General features: G+C 47.5%; 1 long non-coding RNA gene across 3 annotated transcripts in view; it reads left to right on the forward strand.

Annotated features, from left to right (window-relative positions):
* Nucleotides 1-23,796, forward strand: part of LOC139829100 (uncharacterized) — a 246,006-nt gene that overhangs the window by 157,405 nt on the left and 64,805 nt on the right. The window lies entirely within an intron of this gene.

A 23,796-nucleotide genomic window follows, 5' to 3' on the forward strand; every position in this document is an offset into this window, starting at 1 on the left:
GCTGAAAAATTATAGTGTTCAAGCAACAGTGCTGGGTCCTGATAGGCTCGGCCACAGAGCATTGAACAGGGATTAGGGTTTTCCATTTTCTGTGTGGTTTGGGTTTGGGAATAAGGTAAGGAGCTCAATGTGTTTGGGAAAAGTCAGATATCAAAACTGTAATAGTAAATAACAAGCTGTATCAGCAATTTGGGGATGATGTCTGGGAGCAGAGGCTGCCTGGTGAGGTTCTGAAATTGCAGATGATGGTCTCAGCATAGAGAGAGGCTCAGATGTCCATCTTAAGGACAGTGAATGGAGACTTGAACTCTCGGTGCTCCAAGATGTCCCTCATTGCTAGTTCTGCAGAGCTCAGTGCTGGGGAAGGATTTGGGCCAAAGACAGACAGACAAACCTCCTCTTCTGAAACGAGGAATCGGGACAGTGTGAGAGAAAGTCCAGGTTAACCCAAAGAGGAGATTAAATAAAGCTCTGTAGGTATGCAGGCATTCCCTTCTCTGAATGGAATTTTCCCTCTGTAAATCCAACCTATTTATGAACAAAAAAGGTTAAAGATTGCTCTTCTAATATTCTCGTAGGAGAAACCCCCTGGAAATCTTGCCATGCTATCAAAAAATAAAGAGACATAATTTCAGGGTCTTACTGAAGTTGCACTTTGAGTTTTGTTACCCAGCCTGGCACACTCAAAAGGGGCATCTGACACGTGTATCTTTTGCCAGGGAAAGTAACATCAGCGTGAGATTTCTTCACTACCTCCCTCCATTTCCTCTGCAGGAAAGGCTTTCTGGGATGGAAATGGGGTGACAGGAGGTGGAGAAGACCATGAATGGGGCAGACTTCTGCTCCAGCAATTCTGGGTCCCTGTAAAATGCTGCTGAAGGTGGCGTTGATCTCAAGACAGCCGTAGCTCGTGCAGCACAAAGCGCAGCTCCTGGCGGGCAGGGGCTGGAGCTGCTGCCAGCCTTGCTCCCTGCGCTGGGGCCTCCAGCAGTACAGACCCATTTCTGGTTTGCTGTTATTAGCAGGTGAGCGTTTTCCCTGGTGTGTTTGCAACCTACATATTGCCCTGATACATCTGTGCATGAGAACTATAACGTGCGATTTAGTATGAGCTGATTATAAAGGTGAATTCAGCAGTAGTGTCAATGAGACTACATTTGCTCTTCTCTGTTAGGAGCATACAAGCATACACAGCGCACTATAGGCCAAGTTTGCCTGCTTTTTGTAGGGTTGTAGTATTTTGCAGGAGCTCAGATTCTGTTCCCTTCACATGGTAAGATGAAAGCTGTGTTCGGGAATATAACCCTAGTCCTCTACTTTCTGAAGTAGAGAAAATGCATGCGTGAGAGTTGGGTCCATTTGTTGTCACCAGTTCCACACTCGCTGTTCAATCTTTGCATCAAACCTCGAGCTGGTTAAGGCAGATTGGCCGTGTGTTGGGTGGATCGGGGTCAGCGCTGCACTGAGCTTTCTTTGGCAGCTGAGGAAGTGCCAGAGTTTTTAGATCCTGTCGATTTACAGAACGAACAGCTTGGCTACACAGGTGGCAAATTGTTGAAAGAGTTGAGAAGTCAGAGGAATGTTCCCCAGCCCATAGCTCCCTCCTGAAGAATGTGCACCATGCCTCCAGCCTTTCAGAGCATCCAGAGCCCTGGAAGAAAACGCGTATTCCCTGCATGTTTGCCATTCATGCTGGGCAATGTATTGTCCGTGGAACAAACGCTGTGTATATGACACTTTCCAAATTGGCCTCAACTCAGACTAAGGCCCCGATCCTGTAAATGTCCTAATAGTAACGATTCCAGTACAGCAGATTTATCCTTGAGGTTCAGTTCTTCTGTATTGCTTAAGATTGGGCCCTTTAGTATTATAAATAACGCTTGCACAAAACACCATGTTGCAATTTAGATATTGGTTTGTTTTAGATGTAAATATCTATGTGTGTGTGTATGCATGATATACCGTTAGAAGCATCTGGGTGTTATAACAACAGGTATAGAAAGACTTAGGTAGCTCAGTGTGCTGTGTCTTTAAGTACCTAAGGAAAATATATTTGTGAAACAGAGCTGCTGCAGAACTTTTCAGAGGAGACGCATGCTGTGTCCTCAAACAGAAATGTCAGTTGTTCATTCTTGTATCATTGTTTCCATTATTATGAAAGACTAAAAGCATGTGGGAAAAATAATATAAATATTATTGCCATATATGCAGAAGGGTGTAATTTTCCATACTAGGTCATCAAATGAAACCTTGTAGTGTATCTGTGTAATATAATACGTTGGAATAATTGGCTTTCATTTGAGGTTTTCACATGTTTTATAGATGTTTATTAAAACATTGCCAATTAAGCCGATGAGTTCAGTAACTGCTCTACTATGCAGGGAAATCCAGGCTTTTTGGTGATAAAATGAATTCCTCGTGATTGTTCTGGAATGCAGTGCCGGAGATGGGAATAAAGCGAGAAACCTGGACTGTGTGTGCAAACCACTGGACAAAATCCTATTTCTCAAGGTGCAGAATTTACCGTCCTTGCTTGAACCTGAGCAGTATCTCACTGCCCATACTGCAGGTTTTACTATTGAGGGCAGTGCTGCTATAAAAACATTGTGAGGAGTGATGTGCGTGGCATAAATGCAGCTCATTTCTGATCCTTCCATTTTAATATCTGTGTCAGGGTAACATAGGATGATACTCAGTGGTCCCTTGCTTGTTTCTACTGCATCGTCTGTCCAGAAATTCTTCCCTGGCATTTTCTATAGTTTTAACCTGAGCAGGGTTTGACACTTTTTCTTCTCCTTGCTCAATTCTACCTCAAACTGGGGAATGAACCCCTATATTTAGGGTTTCTGAGCGGGAGGAGAGCGTGACGTGCTGTAAGCATCTCAGGACCTGATGCTGTCTGATGGGCGACTGGAAATACGCTGGTGTTAGAAAGAAAACCAGCTATTCACTCACCTTCCGCAGGGAGGCAAGGGCTGATCTGTCCCATGCAGTAGAGGGGCAATCACCCTGACATTAGAGGATGAAAAGATGAGAACAAATAGGCTGACAATGAATTTCTTCTGCCCCTCTGTTTCGTGCATCCATCAGCAGCGCATCTGCGTGTCGTGGATCTAATTTAAAAGTGTAATTTCTATCCCAAAAGATCATATTTGCTGTTCTTCCTGCTCTCAAGTCAAGTTCAAGGGGGAGCAAACCCAGAATGGAGGTTATTTCTGCCTCTGTGTGGTGGTTCTGGAGCTCTGCTGTAACTTATTTCTTTGTGGATATGTACATATGTGTATCTGTGCGTAGCCTCGTAACGTGTTTTATGCTCCGTATAAGTTACTTGTCCCTTATTTACAGCTTGCAGTTTTCTTCCCTCCTCTAAGGACCTGCAGCTCTTGACCTTTTAGTCTGGTAAATTATTTACACATGAAGCAGTGAATCAAAATGATGGGTCTCAGGAAGATGCTGCTTATTTTCAAGGAACAAACCCACATTTCTTCATGAAATGTCCTTCCTGGGGCTTTCATTTTAGGCTGGTGTGTCCTGCCCTCCTCATCCCTTCCCGTTATGAGAAGGGGAGACGCTCGTTTTTCACACGCCTCTTTCATTGGCAAAGGGAAATGCTTTTCTGCCTCTAATTTTCAAATATCCCCTTGATATTTGGGGATGGGGTGAGAAGATTTTAATTTGATATCTTTCTGGAACTAGAAAACAATGAAAGAATACAAAAGAAAAAAGGTGTGTGTAACAGCCCAAGTTGCTACAGAAATCCCCAAAAGTTATTTCACAGAACCCCAGGATGTCAGGGGTTGGAAGGGCCCTGGAAAGCTCATCCAGTGCAATCCCCCCATGGAGCAGGAACACCCAGCTGAGGTTCCACAGGAAGGTGTCCAGGCGGGTTTGAATGTCTGCAGAGAAGGAGACTCCACAACCTCCCTGGGCAGCCTGGGCCAGGCTCTGACACCCTCACCGGGAAGAAGTTTCTTATCAAATTTAAGTGGAACCTCCTGTGTTCCAGTTTGCACCCATTGCCCCTTGTCCTGTCATTGGTTGTCACCAAGAAGAGCCTGGCTCCATCCTCCTGACACTCCCCCTTCCATATTGATCCCCAGGAATGAGTCCCCCCTCAGTCTCCTCTTCTCCAGCTCCAGAGCCCCAGCTCCCTCAGCCTTTCCTCCCACGGGAGATGCTCCACTCCCTTCAGCATCTTGGTGGCTGCGCTGGACTCTCTCCAGCAGTTCCCTGTCCTTCTGGAGCTGAGGGGCCACAACTGGACACAATATTCCAGGTGTGGTCTCCCCAGGGCAGAGCAGAGGGGCAGGAGAACCTCTCTGACCTACTGACCACCCCCTTCTAACCCACCCCAGGTACCATTGGCCTTCCTGGCCATAAGGGCCCAGTGCTGGGTCATGGTCACCCTGCTGTCCCCAGGACCCCCAGGTCCCTTTCCCCTACATCCAGGGCTTCTAGAAAAGGTGATTTTTAATACATTGTAAAGTACACATAACTCTGCTTCTTGGTAAAGCTCTCACAGATTCTTTGATGAAAGGCGCTATTGTGAGTGAGACAATTGTGCACGCAGGGTGATGAGGGAATTTTTTGTTTCCTAGAGCTATATTAATCATATCGAGAAAATGGTGTTCTAGTCCTTGTAGCAAATACCTCATTGAGATTCACACATTTTATCTGCACTAAGGAAAAAACACGCACAGAGAAACATGAACCCAAGAAAAACAACGTGGACTGAAAACACAAGGTTATCTCAATACTGTGATTTCTTACCGCAGAATTTTGCCCATTGAAGGAATGTGGGAAAATAAACAAGAAGACAATACTAGAAAAGCAAAGATTTGCTTTAGAATTATCTCTATCAGCTTTTTTTGTTGCTTTTTAAACAGTTTTTCCCTTCGCATTAAGAGGTTGGGAGGTGTCAGGCACCTCCTTTTCAGAAATTGCCCTGGTTTTAAGTCAAAAAAGGAAAAGCAAGTGTTCTGACATTAAAAAACTGAGCGTTTTCTCAGATTAAAGTGCCTTATTTGCTCAAGTGCATGAGGAATTTTATAATTCATTCATATTTCATGAGGGAAGTGGCCAGTTTGTGGATATTTCATGAGAAACGGAATTTCTACATCATTAAAAGGCCAGAGACTAAATTGAAAATGAACATGTGCCATTTTTATGAGAGCTTTTAAATGAATTAGCTGTCATTTTAGATACTATAATGCAATTTGATAATCCTGCTATTGCTACCACCCGTGGAAAGGTGAGTTACACCTGTCGTGTGGTGACACACAGGCCCCCAAATGTTGTATGGAGGGAAGGACAGACTTGTGCAAAGGGTTTTTCCACACCGTGGCTCTGAAAGGGATATCAGATTGGTAATTGTCTCCTATAGATCATTAAATCCTTGGAGGGAAAGATTTCTCGTTTCTTCCTGCCTATGTAAAACTGCATCAAACCATCTCCTTCTGAGCTTTGCGCAATGCTCAACGCTCATCATTTGACTAACGCAAACTAGCCAAACACGCTGCAGCTGCTATTTGGGATCCTTTTATCCATCTTTCTTCATACACACACACACACAGAGACAAAAGTTAGTTTCCTTTAGGCAATCCGGAGCCCTGGGAGAGTGGCAATTTCTTTGATTGCTTATTGTAGCTGTAGCACTGCAGATAAAAGTTTAATGCATTCTTATTGTCTCCGTGCTTTTAAGTATTCAGCTGCACTGAGCGATGCATCTTCATCCCTGTAACCAGCTGAATGTGGTGGTTTAAGATTAACAGATACAATGTCAGCGCCGTTACCTTTTTTTGTTGGTGCTCAAGAAATCATTTGCATGTGAGGTAAGTGTAGCTGTAATAGTCTCTGGCAGATGGGGAACGTGCAGCTCAGGTACGAGACAATGCAGAGAACCCAGTTAATAGATGCAATAGCAGCAATTCACAAATATGATATTACTGCGACAAACAATGGGCTGGGACTGACCCAAAATTCACCTCTGGAAATCTGCTGTGGTTGAGCTGCTGGGCTCAGCGCGTTTGTGGTGGGCGAGTGTTGGACCGCGAGCAGGGCTCAGCTAAACCCGGCTTCTCAGAGCCGAGGTACCACCGAGACAGACCCTGCCCTCACCATTCCCTGTGTTTTCCTAGAGGGAAACACAAGGACTGTTTAAACCAAGACACAAATTGCGGGGCTGCTCCCATTTGATAGAAACAAAAGAGGACGGAGGCCAAGTTTTAGGCTGTCCTAATTCTAGCCCGACATTTAAACATTTCTGTCACAGCGCTGATTTCTCCTTGCAGCTCCAAGGAAGATGCTTATTGTGCTATTTTCCTGGCATTTCCTCTCCCCTCTCCTGACCACCATTCAGCTCCTGTTGCAAAAGGGAGGTCAGGAGAATAATGCCCTTTGGCTGACACATGGGTAACCCAATCCTGCACCCTGTTGGTCTGCTGTGCTGAATTCCGACTCCTCTGATGGCACTGAGGGCAATTGTACCGTCCCTGCCATCAGAGCTGGGTAATTGATATGCTTGAAGGGACTTTAATGAGGAAGGAAGCTAATTAGTTAATGTAAGGAGAGAAAAATAAGTCCGACAACCTTGTAGTCCATTTTGTTCCATTGGGGCTTCCCACAGTGCTCAGCACGGAGCTGAGTTTTGAGCTTTGCGTGACTGAATGGAAAGCTTGGCGAATCCCGGCGGCAACTGCAAAGCAGAACTGGGGTTAAGTTCGGGGTTTGGGGCTTAGCTGTGCTCGGAGAGGACGGGGTGCTAGGATGAGTATCTGTGACGTGGGGAGCTGAGCTCTCACATTAGGAGCTTCCTCTGAAGCAGAGCATCCTATGCTGAGGACGAAGGTCCCTGTGTTGGCCCACCAGGTTCACAGCAGCAGGGGGAAAGTGCCATTGTGGAGACGTGGTGCCTCAACATGCGTAACTACATGTTTCCAGTCACCTCTGCCATCCTCAGGTGTGTGCAAACCCTTCAAGGTCCATGTAGTTTGGTGGGATACAGCCTGACCTCTCCTGCGAGGAATGGAAGGGGATGCGGAGGGGGAGAGCGGAGCTGTAGAAGTACGAGTGAGCGAAAGGGATTAGAAGAAAATAGGATGGAGAATGAAAAACCATCCAAAACAGATGTTGAATCTGAACTTTACATTCTAGGTGTCTGTTGAAACAGCCTAAAGCTGGATGAGTGACAAAGCTTCTGGTTGAAACTGTGTATTTCTGGTAGTGTTGAAGGACTGGAGGTGTCGTGGTGGTGCTCAGGGTTCCAAGTGGCACTGCTGTGTCTACCACTGTTCCTTTTGCTGTCTTTCTATTTTTTGTTTTTAAGCTGACATTAAAAAAGAATTGCAGTTGCAATAGTCCATCCTCTCCATCAAGTGGATTGGAAAGAATAAGCTCAGCCTTCAAAGCTGCCTCATCTGTGGTTTCTTGACACCTCCTTGAATCCATCCTGGTGTAGCACAGTCCTCAGTTTAATCTCTCATGCCTTTCATTTTGTTCACTGATTTAATGCTCTCCCCATACTTGAACATGGTGAAACTAACTGAGGTGATTTGCTGACCGGGGAGGAGAGGTCAGAAGGTTTTGAAACGTTTCAAAGACCCAAGTCTGTGGGAAGTTTCCTCCCTGCCTTTGATGGATGCTGACTCTGCCCTTCAGAGAGGAAAAGACAATGAGGAAGGAGAGAAGCAATGAGAATAAAGAGGGAAAAATAAAGGGAAAGAGATACATAATCAAATATGGCTAAATAGTGTTTGTTCTGAATAAGTTTCGTTTCTCAGGTGGCCTTCAGATTTGTGTTCTTTGTGCAGGAATCCAGTTTCTTCTCTCAAGTCCTGTAAACACCACCTGCTGGTGGTGCTTTAGATAATGAGACGGGCTGGAACTAGACCAGACCTTGGGCACAACTGCGGCCAATTATTGGAGAGAAAAGAGTCAATAAAAAGCCTTTTTCAATATAAATATCATCTTGTTGAATGTGGCGGGACGCTGGGGAGTGAGCTGGGGAGTGAGCTGTTCACACGAGATGAAACTGTTGTAGTTGTTGATAAGTAATGTTTGAAGACATATTCAAGATATTGATCTCTTTGCTGCTGCTTTGTCCTTGCTTGCCTCGGTCCTTTTTTGAGAGGCTGGGAATGGTGCACGGCCGTGCTCTGCAGGCCAGTGCATTTCCAGGTCTTGGTTCTTTTTCCCTTTTCCATGTCATGAAATTCCTCCTCCCCAAGGGCTGTTCATCCTAGAGTCACCACATCAGAGCAGGAAGGCAATGAGAAGGAAATCTCCAGGTTTAGGAAAAAGATCTTCACAAAACCAAACGCCTGCCGCTCTGCTGTTGGCTCTGCCTCCCTTGACAGTTCCTAAGGCGCTCTGGATTTGTGCTCACAAGCAAGTCTGGAGTATTGTGTCCAGTTCTGGGCTCCTCAGGACAAGAGAGATGTGGAGCTAGTGGGGACAGTCCAGTGAAGGGCCACTAAGGTGATGAAGGAGAAGCTGCGAGCTGGGACTGTTCAGCGTGGAGATGAGAAGGCTCAGAGGGGATGTTCTCAATGTGTACGAATTCCTGAAGGGAGGGTGTAAAGAAGACAGAGCCAGGCTCCTCCCAGTGTTGCCCAGTGGTAGGACAAGCGGCAGTGGGCATGCACTGAAATGCAAGAGGGTCTATCAGAACATCAGGAAGCTCTTCCTTGCTGTGGAGGTGACCAAGCACTGGAGCAAGTAGCCCGGAGGGTTGGTAGGCGCTCCATCCTTGGAGATACTGGAAAGCTGTCTGGACGTGATCCTGAGCAGCACCCAGGTGCTGGTGGCCTGGCTTGAGCAGGAGCTTGGACCAGACGAGCTCTGGAGGTCCCTGCCAGCCTCAGCCGGGCTGTGACTCTGTGGTGTGTGTTTGGATGGGCCTGCTTTCTCCTGGGTGTGCTTGTTTCCACGCTTAACCACATGCTCTGTAGCAAAGGTGACCAGGTGAGCAATTCGGATGCACTGGCCTTGTTGCCTTTTCCTTTTTGCACCCACGTGCGCTGTCCTTTGCTCAAAAACACTTGCTAGCACAGGTGTGACTGCAGTACGTTCACAAGTGCATCGCACCTACGCTCTCCCTGTGTTGCTAGTGCTGGTGCAGCTGAATGTTTGTTAGCAACCATGAGAAATTTTCCCAAAAGGGTCCTTTTTAAAAGGAAAACTTGAGAAAGTGAAGGCTCCTTTAACTCTCTTGCCATGTAGACAAGGTGCAAAGCTGCCATTAACAAATGTCCAGCTTCAAGGCTGGGTGTTCTCAGACCTTTTCCATTTGCTTTTGCACTCTGGGCCCTGCCACTTCAGCGGGATCTATGTCGTTTAAATTGCAACATCCTGATGCCTGAATATTCATCACATCAGTGTTCTGACAGTCACACTTGCCAGGTCCTAGGTGTGTTCATTAAATAGTCTGTGTCAGCAGAAGCATTATCAGATACAGCTGCAAATATGATACTGAGTATCTGGGACTTAGATTATTTTCCCCCACCCCATGTATCTGGTTGCAAAATCTAGGTAGTTCCTTACTGTAGGTGCTTTCAGCCTGGCTTCCAGGCTCTGCAGCTTGACTGTCTGCCTATCCCCTGCTTCCTTTTCCCCTCTGAACAAGCTTTTGGCCAGATTTCAGCTAGACTCATCAAATCACAGAGACAACCAAGTTCCTACAAATTTTATGAAAACTGATGACTGGATAGCAGAGAAAGTCCAAAATTAGTCCCCTAGCGAAAGCAAAATAGGCAGAATTTAGCAATTAGCCACTGTTTGTAGCTCCCAGGCAGCCAATAAACAAGTTTATAGTTGTGACCCGGCTCTGGCGTCTGCTCCCTCTGGCTCTGCCCAGCACGGGGAGATGTGGGAGGGAGATCCTGGCTTTTGGGAGGGTGAGGGGGCATTGCACTGGGAAAAAATGTCCAGGGACAAAGGCCACAAAGCTGTAGGGAACCGGGCTGCAGTACTGCTGGTGCACATGGAATAACTTGTTTTGATAAGTAGTTCAGAGACCTTAAAAAAAGAAATCAATAATAGTAACCAGTGCTCCCTAGCAACTCCACAAACACAAAGCAGCCTGTGCAGCTTGGTTTTCATGAGCAGCAGTGTCTGCTTCATTACAGGAAGAGATTTCAGTTTCAGCCTTTCAAGGGGTTCCCAGTGAGCAGAGAGCACAGGAAGGATACTGGCTTGGCCCCGCGTGATGGTGTCCAACCCTGCATTCCTTGGATGGAGAAGTTAATGGAAGAACTGGGCGTGCAGGGAATTCTGACTTACGGTTTGTGTTGCGCTATTAAAGAGCTGAGCAGCAGTAGCAGTCATATGTGGACGTGAGAGGATGATGAAGCTCCTCTGTTTCCTTGCCTTGCCTCATACTTTGTGGAGTACAAAAGATCCAGGAACTTAATATCATATCAAACTACTTCTTATATAATAATTACCAGGAGTGTGCCCATGAGATGTTCTAGTTAGGATACAGTACAGATCGCTTATCTGAGCACAATGGTCTCAAAATCCTTCTCCTAGGGCTGAAACGTTCTCCATGGCATTTACTTAGAGGCAGATGTATCATTTAGCAAAGGTGAGTTTAGTGAGTCAGAGGAGCAGGGTTTGATGAGGGATTGCATGCGGCGCGGGGGAGAAGAGGCAGAACCCCTTCTGTGGGATTTACGGTTTGCATCTGGGTGGGAGCAGCGGCCACTTGTGCATCCTGCAGGGCTGAGATGCTCTGACATTTATGCTGTACACAGCCGTCATGTTTTCTCTGCCCCGACATCTCCATCCTACATGTGCGTGAGGTTATTGCCACTTATCTTCTAAGAAGGTGAGGAGCAGTGCAGAAGTGTCGGCCTCCTTTCAGTCTCCAGAGCTCAGGTCACTGCTGGCTGACTGAACAGACACCCCTTGCCCTTTCTCAAGAAATAAACTATTGGCTTTTAGCTCCTTTCTGGAAAATGAAAGCCCTGTGTGAAACAGCAAGAAACTCCTTGACAGAGGATGGGCCCCTGGCACACAGGAAAGAGCTGCAAGGATGGCCGAGTCTGGACTGCCCCTGGCCCACCTCTCTCGAGGGTTCACGTGGCATTTGGGAGCACCAGGGAAAAGGCAGAGCCCTTGGAAACCAGCACTGAGGTTGCAAAACAGGAGCTTTCCCTGCGCTGCTATGGCAAAGGTGGCAAATGTGCATGGAGGGGTGGCTCCCCTGCCAGATGCTTGGCATTAGGGTCTACTTGGGTTAAGGTGTTCCTAAATCTCATTAACTGGATTTGATGCCTCCTTGCTGGGGTTGATGGAAGGGAAACCACTTGCGTTTCTATTATCCACACGTGGCTGGACTTTATAGGCCTTCAGTGCACACTTTTATGTCTGTCCCAGATTGCAGCCCTGATTCAGCAGCTTCTGGAGGTCTGTGGGACCACAGGGAAGCTTGAGGTTTTTCTGCTCCTGCGATACATCTGCTCCACCTCCTCTTTCCTCCAGCCTATCTATATCCTACACTAGCCCATCCTCAGAGTGAAAACACATCCCGTATTTATATGTTGAATATGCAGACAGAGACACACATGAGGATCTCCTGCTCCATAAGAAAGCAACGCATCCACACGCTGCACAGGATGGACCTGTTGGCATTCCCAGACCAAACGTGCAACTCCTTCCCCTTGCCCTAGCGCTGCCTCTTGCAGCGCAGCACAACCACCTGCCTCCCTCTTCGTGATCCTCTGCTCCAGATGCTGCCCAGCAGCCTCTGGCATGGGGGTGCATACAGAAATGGAGTCAAATTGCTGGTGCAAATAGCTGGTGAGCCATTCGGCACCCGCTGCTCTCACAGGGCTGCATTAACGAGCAGACGCTGCAGCTCCGGCTTGTCTCTGGGGTCCCCTGCCACATCCCAGCACCAACCTGCCAAGCACAGCCCCTCACCTTACGTCTTGGAGAAGAAGAAAGTTGCCAGGTTTGACGTGCTGACTGCACATGCTCTCTTGCAGGAGGGATTGTTAATATTTACTGACTTCTGTAGTGACCTCTGGGATCACTGAACAGATTTGGGCAAACCACATGAGGCTTCTTTTTTGGCTGAGATTTATTGTGCGCAGAGCAGATTCAAATCCCAGCTCAGGGGAATTTGCAGAGCCGGGGTAAAATTGAGCAACACACGGAGCAGACCTGAGGAAACTGCTCCAATCCTCTGCAGAAGGAAACAGTCGAATTTCACATGCAGCGAGTGGCTACCGTTGCAGGCCACAAAGGGTCCCTGGAGTTGTCCAACCTGCAAATCCCATCCCTTTACCCCAGCGCAACTTTTCAGCGCCATATAAAGATGCTGCGTCACAGCATGCCTATGTGCCGCCGTCACGCTACAGCATAAGCGCTGCCGAGCCGTGGCTCCGTAACCTCCTTCCAGCAGGCGAGCTCCCAAGAGGCGGCATCCCCAGAACACGCTCCAAAACAGGCAGCCAGGAACAGAAAGTTCAGCACAAGCTTCGAGCACTTGCGAGTCCTGCTGCAGTGTCCTTGAGTGCCCTCCCTCCTCCCCAAGCCTTTGCCTCGCATGCTTTCGGCTCCTACGGCTTAATCCATTTTACAAAACGTTCCCTTCCTTTTCCTCTCCGCCTTGTCAGCTGTCCAGCTCTGCTCCAGCCCCGTCTCTTAGAGCCTTTCCTTTCTTCCTTGCCTCTGCCTTTTGAGATCACTCTTTCCTATGAGGGATTTGGATCCAAAGCACAAATCTGTTCCTTGCGTTGTGGCTCTGCATCAGGGTTTTCTCCCATTCTGCTCCCTTGGCTGCTTTGTCAGGCAAAGCATTTGGGACAGCGTGGTTGTGAGATGTGATTAAAAACAGCGATCTGTCTTGGCACACAGGCCTATCAATCACCATTACAGCTTGCAGGGGGGAGGGATTTGAAGGTGAGGATACTCCAGTTCAAAGGTAGATAAAGCCGATTTGCATTTTAAACTATTTTTGTCTAACGCTTCTCTCTGGGGAGTAATAAGATGCTGTTTGCTTCAGTGCTTCTTGCAGTATTTATATTTCCATTGTTAAAATCCATGGCTTTCAAGGTGAGGGTTTCTAGGTATGTCTCCTTAGTGAGACCTCAGTGGTCACTGTACCAGGTTATCACAGACTGAGACAGAAACTTGGAATTTGAGAGCAGGTGTAAGACCAGGAGCTGACTTTCTCAGGAATTGGTGCAAAATGAGTAGCGGCAGATATTGGGGAACGCTGCTTAATGCGGTATTAAAAATAAGCAGACAGGAACCTATGTATGTTCTGGTGTTCCACGTGTACTGTTTAGAGAATATTGTGTTCTGCGGGCTGTGTGTTCAAAAGTGCAATGCAAATGGAAAGCTGTCACTTGGAGCAGCATCCTTTCATTTTTTCCCCAAAATCAGAAATTGGAAACATAGATCTTTTCCATGAAGGCGGAGATGTCTCAAGCTCTTTGTGATCCTCGTCTGTTCTCTATATTAACATGAAGGCTGATTCTGATTTCATTCACACCACTGGAAATCTTGAGAGCTGTTAATTCCAAATACTGTCAAATAGCGATTTGGCAGTTCTAGAAATCAAGGCTATTAGCAACTCCTTCAGTGCAGTTACTCCACATCGACATAGCTACAAGTGACACAAGATTTGGTCCTTAAGGGAACGTTATTATGGAAAGAAGAATCGTTTTAGTGGATTGGAAATATTCTTTTCCAAGGCTTCCCCAGGTGGACCCCAGTGCACATACCCCAGTCTAGTTGCACCTGAATTGGGATTGGTGGAGGTGAATTGTGTTAGGACAAGAATAGAAGTGAGAATATTAATGTGACTTTTTTTTTTTATTGTATCTAAATCACCTAATCCACAGCTGCCATCTGGACATGGAAGCTCTGAGGAGCTTCAGTGTCACCACCTTGGGCTGTGCAGACCCTGGGCATTGCTAATTTGGAGGATTCCTTTAGTAGGGACTCTCCCCACCTCCCCTCCTGTCTCACCAGTGCTGCCACCAAGGATGCCATAGCTGCTTGCAGGGATGCCAAAGAAACCCAGCAAGGTACGGAGAGCTGACCTTGGGCTCTTTGGCTGTGTGCCATAGGCCAAGACACCACCATCCTGTAAAATAAACACCTCCTCGTCCTTAGCACAGCAACATCTGTGAAGGATAAAGGCCAATCCAACTGCTGATGCTGCCAAACTGTCACCCCCTTAGAGCACTGGGGGAATCTCAGCCACTCATCCTGGCCCTGGCTGATGTCTCCCAGCCTGGGTAATGAGATGCAAACGCTTTGATTTGCACGCCCGCAGCAGAACGGGCTGTCCCAGCGGAGCAGCCATATGTGCAAACTTCAGGTGTCCTCGCCTTGCCTGCATATGCTTTAACGTGATTTATTTTTTCCGGAACTCTGTTGCCTTTGCTGCCAGACGGTGTGTCTTCTCGGCTTGTCCCCTGGCATGCTAGTTTTCATTTTAATGGAGTTTATGTTGTTGCCCTGTAAAACGGGACGTCAGTGGATGGCTCCTCACTTCTGTTAATGGAACAGGTAGCGACCTCCCTCACCAGGCTACAAAATGTCCCGGCAACTCTGGCTGTAGGTTCCTAGGGTGACAGATCAGACTCAGCCTCTAAAAGCTGTTCCTGCTGGTTTGGAGAAACATCTACTTCGATCTTGATTCAAATCCATGTTGTTATGTTCTGTGTCAGCTTTCAAAAGCTGTACTGGGTGCCCATAAGCACACGGAGTGGGTGTGGGGGCAGTTCAGCGTGGAACGACCCCAAGGGAAAGTGGCTGCACCAAGATTTCTTGGTGAATTGAAGCTTTCATTAAAGCTGAGAACATTCGAGGGATCTTCAGTCCATAGGGCTTGAGGAAGGGCTTCTACAGATGAACAAGTGCAGGTTGCTGCTGTTAATCTAACTCAAGCAACAGCTTGAAGATGTGGCCCTTCAGCAATGGCAGGGGATAAACAGGGTCATCAAAAAAGTACAGTGTGCGCAAACGTATGAACAATTCAAATGCCTGATGCGCCTAAACTGAGAGAGCATCATCTTTGCCATGGACCATTTCACAGGGCGTCTGAACAAGGAAGACTTTTTGTCCTGGCTCGTTCAGTTTGATGGAATCAAAGTAGTTAATGAAATCCGGCTGCGTATTTAAATCACCCCTTGCACTTTCTGCTGCCATCTGAGACTGTGGCCGCTGATCTCGCTGGAATCAGGCAGGCTGGCTTCCTACCAGCTACTGTTGCTGCAGTTGATGGTAATAATATATGAAGCAGTGAGGAGCCTATGGTTTGATTCGTTTTGTAGGGAATGGGGTTCTTGTGGCTGGCAAGCTGGACACACAGTCCTTCGGATGTGCTGAGACACGGGACAGGCCAGGCATGCAGGCAGGAAGTTATTTGCTGCCATGTTTCCAAGCTTCCAAGGTACAAAGGATCAAATTCATGGAGTTTTTTCTAAAGGGGGTTACCCCAGGGATGAATTTGGCTCAGGGAGGAGGCTATAAAGTGACAAGAAACAACACAGAGGGGGGAAATGAGAGCAATTAAATAAATGAACCTGCTTGACCCTAATTTTGCAAATCTCTAGCTGTCAAAGAATGTACCTCAACTAATTATGTTTGGATGTGAAATTATGGAATCATTATAGCTCTGATCACACAGGTCCCCCAGCCCTTGCCTGCCGTGGTGTCTGGGTGTGTGTGCTTTCTAATGCCATCTTGCGTTTTATATTTGTTTTCTTGTTTTAGCTGTCTAGTTCTCTGGCAGCATCCAGAAAGAGGCCTCCAGAAAAGAAATAATTGCATCCCACATCTGAAATGTGCTCTCCTCAGCTGTCCTCCCACCTCCCTTCGTTCTCTTTCTCCTTTTGGCCTTTGGAGACCGGAGTCACCGCTGCAGTTGGGCAATTATGCTTCAAAGCTGAGAACTGCACTGAGCTTTGCCAAAAACAGCTGAAGCAAGCGAAGTGCTCTGGCTTTGAACGCATGGCGTGGAAGCGCATTTGCTTCCCAGTCAGATGTTCTCAGGGCAAAAGCAGGGCAGCTAAATTTGAAATAATAAGCTAATATGAATGTTGGATGGTTGAGAAGCTTTGGAGTTCAGGTAGCAAATTAAGCGTCCGCTCTTTGATGCAAAATGTGTCTTCGGTTCCGGGGTAATGTCTGAGGTATAAAGACTCAAAATTTCTGGTTGTTTCTGAAAAAAGGGATTTTCAAACCTGGTCAGCTCAAAATATCCTCCTTGTTGTCTTTGTGTTTTCCGTTCTCTAGCACAGCTGTTTGCAAACCCCGCGCTCTTTTTCCTTTAATAGTCACCCTGCCAAGATGCTCTGCATAGCGTACAAATAACTCAGCTATCCAAACCTTTATCAGAGACCTTGCTCTAAGGAATCAATACGACTTGCCATCCCCAAGCAACTCTGAAAACAAAGCCTTTCCTGCAGCTCTGATAATCAGGAGCAATTCTGCAGCACAAATTGATGGGCACAGCCTGGCCTGTGTCGTTCTGAGCCTCCGCATCCTCTGCATCCCGCATCCCTCCTCCGGAGAGGACGGTCCAGCCTCTCTAACCCTGTCCTTGTCAGCAGCTTCACATTAACGAACCAACTTTCTCTGTCTGCAACAAAACAGCTGGAGAAAACAAACAAAAAAACCCCCTCTGCTGCAAAACATCACTCCCAAAATAGACTTCGAGGAGATTATTACATGAAACAGCGCGGAGAGGAAAGGATGATTCATAAAATAGCTTGCAACAGTCCTTTAAGCCGCTGCAGATTGTGTGGTAAATAATGCAGGACGGAAGGGAAACTGCAGACTCTAAATGGATGTGCTGGAAGGTCTCATCAGCACCCAAAATGTCTTTGGAGACCTTCCAGCAGCAAGGAATCATACCACAAACATAACTAGTTTTTCTAACACCCCCCTTGGCCTCCTTGTCTCCTTGGAGATCCTGAGTTTCTGAGCATTTTAGGGGGGAGCAGGGCTGAGTCACAGGCTTGAGGGAAACCCTGAGCTTCAGTTCAGTGGACCCACCAGCCACGGGCAAATGTGAGGTGAAGGCTCAGATACCGTCTGTGCAATTCCCGCTGCGGATCGCAGAGGCGCACAGTGAGGAGCAGGGGGCAGGATTTGGTCATTCCAGTCGTGGAGGGGAGGAGAAGTTCAAATTGCCTCCGTGTTTCACGCAGACCAGGATCCCTCGTAGCTCTGTTTTACCTCCTGAGCCTTATACACTCTCAGGAATACCCTTTGCCCTGTGCAGCACCGACCCTGCTGAACAACAAACACGGGTGCCAAAAGCTTCTCTGGCACCCCGAGATTGCTTCTGGCTCTCCAGGATTTTGCCTCCCCAGCTGAGTGATCATATCCCAAAACGATGTGATCTGGCAGCCTGGTTAATTGAGTTAAGGGTACTGATATAGAACAGGTATCCTGTACTGTAGCCACCACGCTCACTGTTTCTCTCTCATTTGTTGGAGGTTTTAGATTTTTTTTTTTTTTCTCTCTTCTTTTGAATTTTATGGTCATGAATTTAAAAAACCTGAACTTTAATCAGGCAGGGGATTGCGACCTAGGGGGTGAGTGTTAATGTGTAAGGGCAGAGCAGAGTTAGGAACGGGACCGTGTGCCCGTGGCCTCTCACCACCCAGTACAACGAGGTGGGAACATGAAAGCAGCCCCTCACTTGCAATGACAAGATGCCTGAAACAGAGCTGAAACTTTTCTCTCAAGGCCTCTTTGTCCTTCGTTTGCCCCCTTCTAGAAGGTGGTTTTCAAGCAGTGCCTGCGTGAGCCCAGAGACCTGCTGTGTTGCTTTCCAGAAAGAATTCGTGCTCATTACATAAACGGGCAGCAGATTATTCCACGTATCTATTTTCTGCATGCTGAAAAGTGTTTATGGAAGGGGTTGCGTGCTTTATCGTCGTTCCAAACAGACACTTGCAAATGTGTCCTCACCGAAACATTAATGTCTGTCAATGTGCATGTATAAGCAGCAGCATTTGCATGCTTAATCGGGCACGTGGCCTTTGTTAATTAGACAGTCAGTTAATGCTTCATGTCTGTGGGTCTGCATGTGCAACCATTTGCCCAGAACCTCATTAATTTTACTGGCTGCCCCTCCTGTTGGAGTTCACAAATCAAGCTGAGCATGCACACAAATCCCTTTGAGTAGGTTTCTCCAATAAAGCAAATCAGGCATCAGAGGAAACTCTCAAAGAATATTGAAAACAACAAAGCTATAAGGGCCGACCTGCTGATTTTGCAAAGCAGCTTTGTGCTATCAAATGGGAGCTGCAAAGGCCGGTTGAGAATTCCCCTTTGCAGCTAAGGGCAAGCAGGGCTCTTCTACCTTGTATTACTTGCTGTGCATGTATGTCTATATACAGCTATACACATACGTGCAGTCATTGTCCCTATGAATTTTTGTGTGTGTACCAGCGTCGATGTCACCTCTGAGACCTCTGCCTACAGGACGCAGCATCTGGCAATCACCGTGCCTAAGGAAACAGCCTCTGTTCACAGTAGCCCAGGTACCACAGATTCACTCATGGAGATGTGGGTTGTGTGCACACAAGGGCAGATTGCTCCCACATCCCCGTCCTCAGCCCAGGAGAAAGGAGAGCAGCCAAGGGACTTTCTTGAGAGTGGTATTAGAGAAATAACACTATCACTTGCTGTTCTAGACTGTGGTAAAATGCAGCAACGAGGCCCCTGGGGCTGGTGGGTGGGGGTAGATACTTGCAAGGGATGATTTTCCTTCTTAGTGCTCAACTAAATAGCATGGAAGTGTAGGAGATTCTTGCTTGTTTCCCCCCTCCTTCTGTTGTCTAAACTACAAAGCAATAAGCGTCACCAAAACACCGCCTAGAATTGATCGTGGGGTGAAATTCTCATTCCCACAGACTGCAGTGCAGGCAGCATTTCACTCAGGATCTTCTGGACATCAGTCCATGTTATTGTTACTGCATCTCCTGTAGATAGAAAGGTGAGAATGCTTCAGGAGTAGTAGTGACTCTTCCCCTCCTCGCTGCCAGCGTGTTACGCTTGTTTGAACAGCTCTGCTTGCGTTACCCACCTCCATTGGCGAGGCACAGCACGAGCTGTGACTCTGCCTTTGCCATCTGCACTGCAGTCCCCATTACGGATGCAGCACTGAGCAGCTTATTTCACAACTGACTGAAGCCAAGGGTAAAAGCCCATGTGTGCGGACGAGGTTATTCCTTTCGTCGTTCAAAACTGATCTGGGGCTTGGCAAGGTTCAAGTTGGGAAAAGCTGCTCACGTAGATGTTCTCTGCAAAAATAAAAGGACTAATTGTCATTTTTAAAGGAGCAGCCTACAGCACAGATATGGACATAATAAAAACATGGGTTAGACCTGCACTGTGTAAAAGCCTAGCTGCGTGTTTTAGCCACATTCCTAAACTGAACTGTTTGCCTGGACTACCCCTGTGCCAGAGGAGTGTTATTTCAGTACTGCAAATACACAAGAATATATGTGGAAATGTGGTAATTATATGGCTCGGTTCCACCTATATCTCCAAACTGGACTGTGTTATTACTGTGCTAAGGGATAACTGTGATGTAGCAAGGGAGAAGTGACAGTGGGACTGAGATCTTAAAATAGAGAGGGGCTATTTTGCCTATTTTTTTTCCCCTCCAGCTGTGCTTGCATAAATCTAGACTTAGTTCAGACATTACAGGAGTTCCAATTGCTTTGGAAAATAATGTTATAGTTGTTGTGTAATAAATGTCTCTCTGCCCCGGCTGGGTTGCTGGGAGGGCTGGGGTGAGAGAGACCGGCTGATGTGTCTTTAGCTGCCCTGAAAAAGCTCCAGAAGTAATGTTTAATCAAAGCAAGCTGGCATTTGTCTATTGAATTGTTATCAGAATTGCTTAGTCATTCATGTGCCATTGTGTTTCAGAATGGAGAGCAAGGGATTTATTCAGCTTGACATGAGCTGCTCCCAGCCATTAGCATTTTCTCAGCATCCGACTGATGTCTTCATTTCACACTGCTAAGCAAGTCACCTTGAGGCCAAGGTACCGCTGACCCCCTCTGCACAAGGCTTCTTGTTAGAGCATCCCTGGGAGAGATTTTCATCTTTATTATCACTCAGCACGCCAGCTCTCCAGCCTCTTGTGAGCGGCTCAGGGGTGGAGGGGTCTGCCTGCTCTTTGCATGCTGCTTTGGTTTTACACCACCGTAAATAACACTAAAGATCCCCAGTAAACACCGCCAGCTCCACCTTTGCCGTAAGTGGGCTTGGAGGCTGAGGAGACCTGGCCGTGGGATTGCTGGCATTTGGATCAGAAGTCTTTGCCCCCTCTTCTGCTGGGTCTCAAACAGCCGCTCTGAGTTTTTCGGCTGCATGCGGGAGGAAGAGCAGAGGTGTTTTGTGGAGCAGAGAGGGGGTGGCTGAGCGAGGAAAGAAGGGACATCTAGTTCGTGTGTGTGCGCAGGAGAGACAGACAGACAGACAGACAGACAAAGCGAACGTGTTGCTGAATGCGGGAGTGAAAGCCATGGAAGGTGTAGCCATAGAAACACTGTACTTAGTAGTAATGGTTCAGAGCAATGCAGCCCACTTCTTCAACCTGGGAGAAGCAGATTTTGGTGATATTTGAGGTCTGTGCTTGCACACATCTGCTCTGGGCACGCACAGGCGTGTGTTACACGTGTCTGTGGCTGCTGGTAAATACACGAGTGCCCATGAGGACAGCAAGTACTTGGGTAAATGGCATGGTACTGTTTAAAGTGATGTGAGAGGAAGGCTGGAGTGGAGTCCTGGAGAGGGTTCAGCAGAGCAGTGCCAAGGGCCATGCAAGTGGAGCAGGTAGAGACAGGAGGTGGTGTCTCACCGCTACCCAAAATGTGTCTGTTTCCCTCTGGGAGCCGAACAGTACCGTGGAAAAAGCCTCTTTCCTTCTGCAGACAGAGGGTCTTTCCATGGGTGGGTACAGGGTGGGCCATGGGTGTTCTCTGCGGGTTGTGCTTGTTTTCAGCTGATCTAAGTCTGTGCTGCCGGGGCATGTGCTCTCCCTGGTGCCAAAATCAGCTCTCGAGTGATCTGCCAGATTAGGAATCTGATCCCTCTGCAAACTAACCCAGCAGAAAGGGAAAAGACAAACAGAGAGTTTCCAGATGGATCGGTTCACTGGCTTGGCTGATGCTCATGCCAACAGAAGGACAAAGGTAGGGACAGGAGTGGGGTGAAAGTGAAAATACCTCCTTTCTTGGCACTTTGAATGAAAATCAGCTTAATTACAAAACCACTGTCGCTGCTGCCTGCACCAAAAAGGCCAGGAGCTGGGATGAGGAGCATAGCGAGCTGACTTTCCACCTGGTGAAATATTGGTGTGTTTGCCGGGAGCTCCGTGGCGATGCTGGAAAGGAAAGCGGCCAGTGAGAGCGCAGCCTCTGGTTTCAGGCACAGTTCATGTGAAATGTATTAGTTAAGAGGCCAGTGTCCATGAATCTCCACTGACTGCTCCACAGCCCTGGCATTCCCAGCAGGTCTGGGAAGGAGCCAATGTGATGGTGAATGTCTGTATATTGGGCTGAAAAAATGTAAAGCTTAATCTGGACAAGAGGGAAAGAAGAACTGTGGCATCTCTCACCCAGCACACGACATGCTTCAGGTTGCACCTTTTAAATTGAAATGGCAAGCTGAAAATTTGGGGTCTTCTTGGGCATATCTTCCCTGGAAAAAAACCCAAATAATTATATTGAAGTTTGCTCTTTTTAATACAGTTACTGTTTAGACATTGCCACGTCTGCTCTGCTGCCTAGGAAATGTGCAAAACTGATAGGTGCCTGTGCAAATCAAATTGATGTTGCATGTGCCTGGCACACAAACATCAGTGCCTCCCAAACTCTTGTACCGGGGCAGCTGAGGCACAGCAAGGAGCAGCGGAGGGCAGAGCAAACAGCTGCAGGGAGCATCACGGCCCATTGCATTGTGTCCTGAAGCCAGGGCCTGAGGTTGGGCTGTGCCTCACTTATGGCTCCTTTCCTGCACCCTCTGTGTGTTTTGTCCCCTCCCTCCCTGCACACTGCAGCGCAAACCCCAAACAATAACTAGAGGAAACCTCTGGCTGCATAGTTCTCATTCCTGAGCTGAGTTTGCATATGGCTTCGCTTTGGGTGGAGACGGCTTGTGCTGGAGCTTGGTTTCACTCGTATTGTTTCTAACCTGAGCGAAGCGTAACTGTCCCGCTCCCCAGGCTGAGTCCCGACCCTCCCGCAGCAGCGCTGGTGCTGGTGTTGGTGACACGGTGCCAGCCCTGAGCTCTGCGGGGCTCCGAACCCAAACCCCAGCGCCTGCGAGACGGCAGCGTGGGCTGTGCTCAGCCTCAGATATGCCTGGGGCAGACAGGTACCAGCGGTGTCTCTGTACCTCTGCTCTGAGATGGTTAGAGCTGACCCCAGCGCACCACTTTGTGCAGTTATACCTGTTATGAGATGGCCCTGTGTATTAAGCATATGTGCTGTCAAAGCCTTTTGCATATGTCCTCAAGATGTCACCTTGGTGAGCCCGCTTGGTTTCATGGTATGTGTGAGAAAATAGTGGACGTGACCTGGCAGCTCTAACTTGGGCAAAACTTCTGTTGGGGAATGAATATAATCAGAGATGAGATCTCTGATTCCAGCCTCTGGAGTTTAATGGTAGGTTTTATTTTGCATGGCCTTGCTTTGAAATAATTTGTGTCTTTGTGCTTCTGTGAAATCAGATTTTTTTATTTTTAATGCCACAAGCTTGGGAGGCGTTTTCTGAGGGAAAGTGCATAGACAGGACCTTAATTTCTTCTGAGCAAGCATACAGTGAATGTGCTGCTTTGAAATGTCACTGGTTCCCCTCTCAGGAAAATAAAATGAAGCAAAACCAGAGTGGATGACAAAAAAAGCAATCGTGGAACTTCAAACTCTGGTCTTCTCTTACCAAAAAATAACAGTGTCCCCAAAAGTTAGTGTAAAGATAATAAAGCTGCACTTGAAACAGCCAGGCAAGAAACACTAATGATCTAGTGGGCTGCAGGAAATCCTTTTTCCTGCTGTGGAGAGAAAAATATGGAGTGTGAAGCAGATAACTTTGCTACGTGCACCTCTCTCTAATTGAAGTGTTGCAGGAACACTTCACATCCTCTTTCAGGCAATGGGATTTATCCAGAATTAATCCCCCTCGCTGTGTGCTCCCCAGTGATAGCAACAGGCAGAGGGCATAGGAAACCGTCCTGCTCCACCAGCCGCAGGCTCCGTGTGGGAAATGGGAGGCTCTGACCCACCAACCCCTTCCCTTGGTCCCTGCGTGACCTGGCCAAGGATGCTCCTGCCTTCTGCCCTTCCCTCTTGGGGATCCCCACCCCACTGCGAGGTCTGTGCTGCCACTTCCCAAACTGCCAGAGTTTATGGCATTTTGAGGTAAACTGTCACCTAATTTAGCTTTATCTTTGGACACTGGTTGTAAACTGCTCGTCAGACACAGCTCCCGAGGGGAGGGTAGATGGATGCAGGTTTACTCTGCTCATTCCCCACCTACCCATATGGGACTGGCTGTTACACTGGCTTTACAGGCACTGGAGGGTGGCAAACAGTATAACTGTAACTATAACCGAGGTACTGTCTATATTTTCCAGTGCTTCCACGCTGCAGTAGAAACAGCAATAGATTTTTCTCTTGCTTTGTTTGCCGTATCTATTTCAGCTCTAAACTCTTACCACAAATTACTGTTTTATACGCCGTGTCCCTGCAGCAACATGGCAATACCCAGATTCTGTGCAGGCTGGGGCTGCTGTAATCCCAGGAAAAA

Source organism: Patagioenas fasciata, chromosome 14, assembly GCF_037038585.1.
Source record: "Patagioenas fasciata isolate bPatFas1 chromosome 14, bPatFas1.hap1, whole genome shotgun sequence".
NCBI classification, from domain to species: Eukaryota; Metazoa; Chordata; class Aves; order Columbiformes; family Columbidae; genus Patagioenas; species Patagioenas fasciata.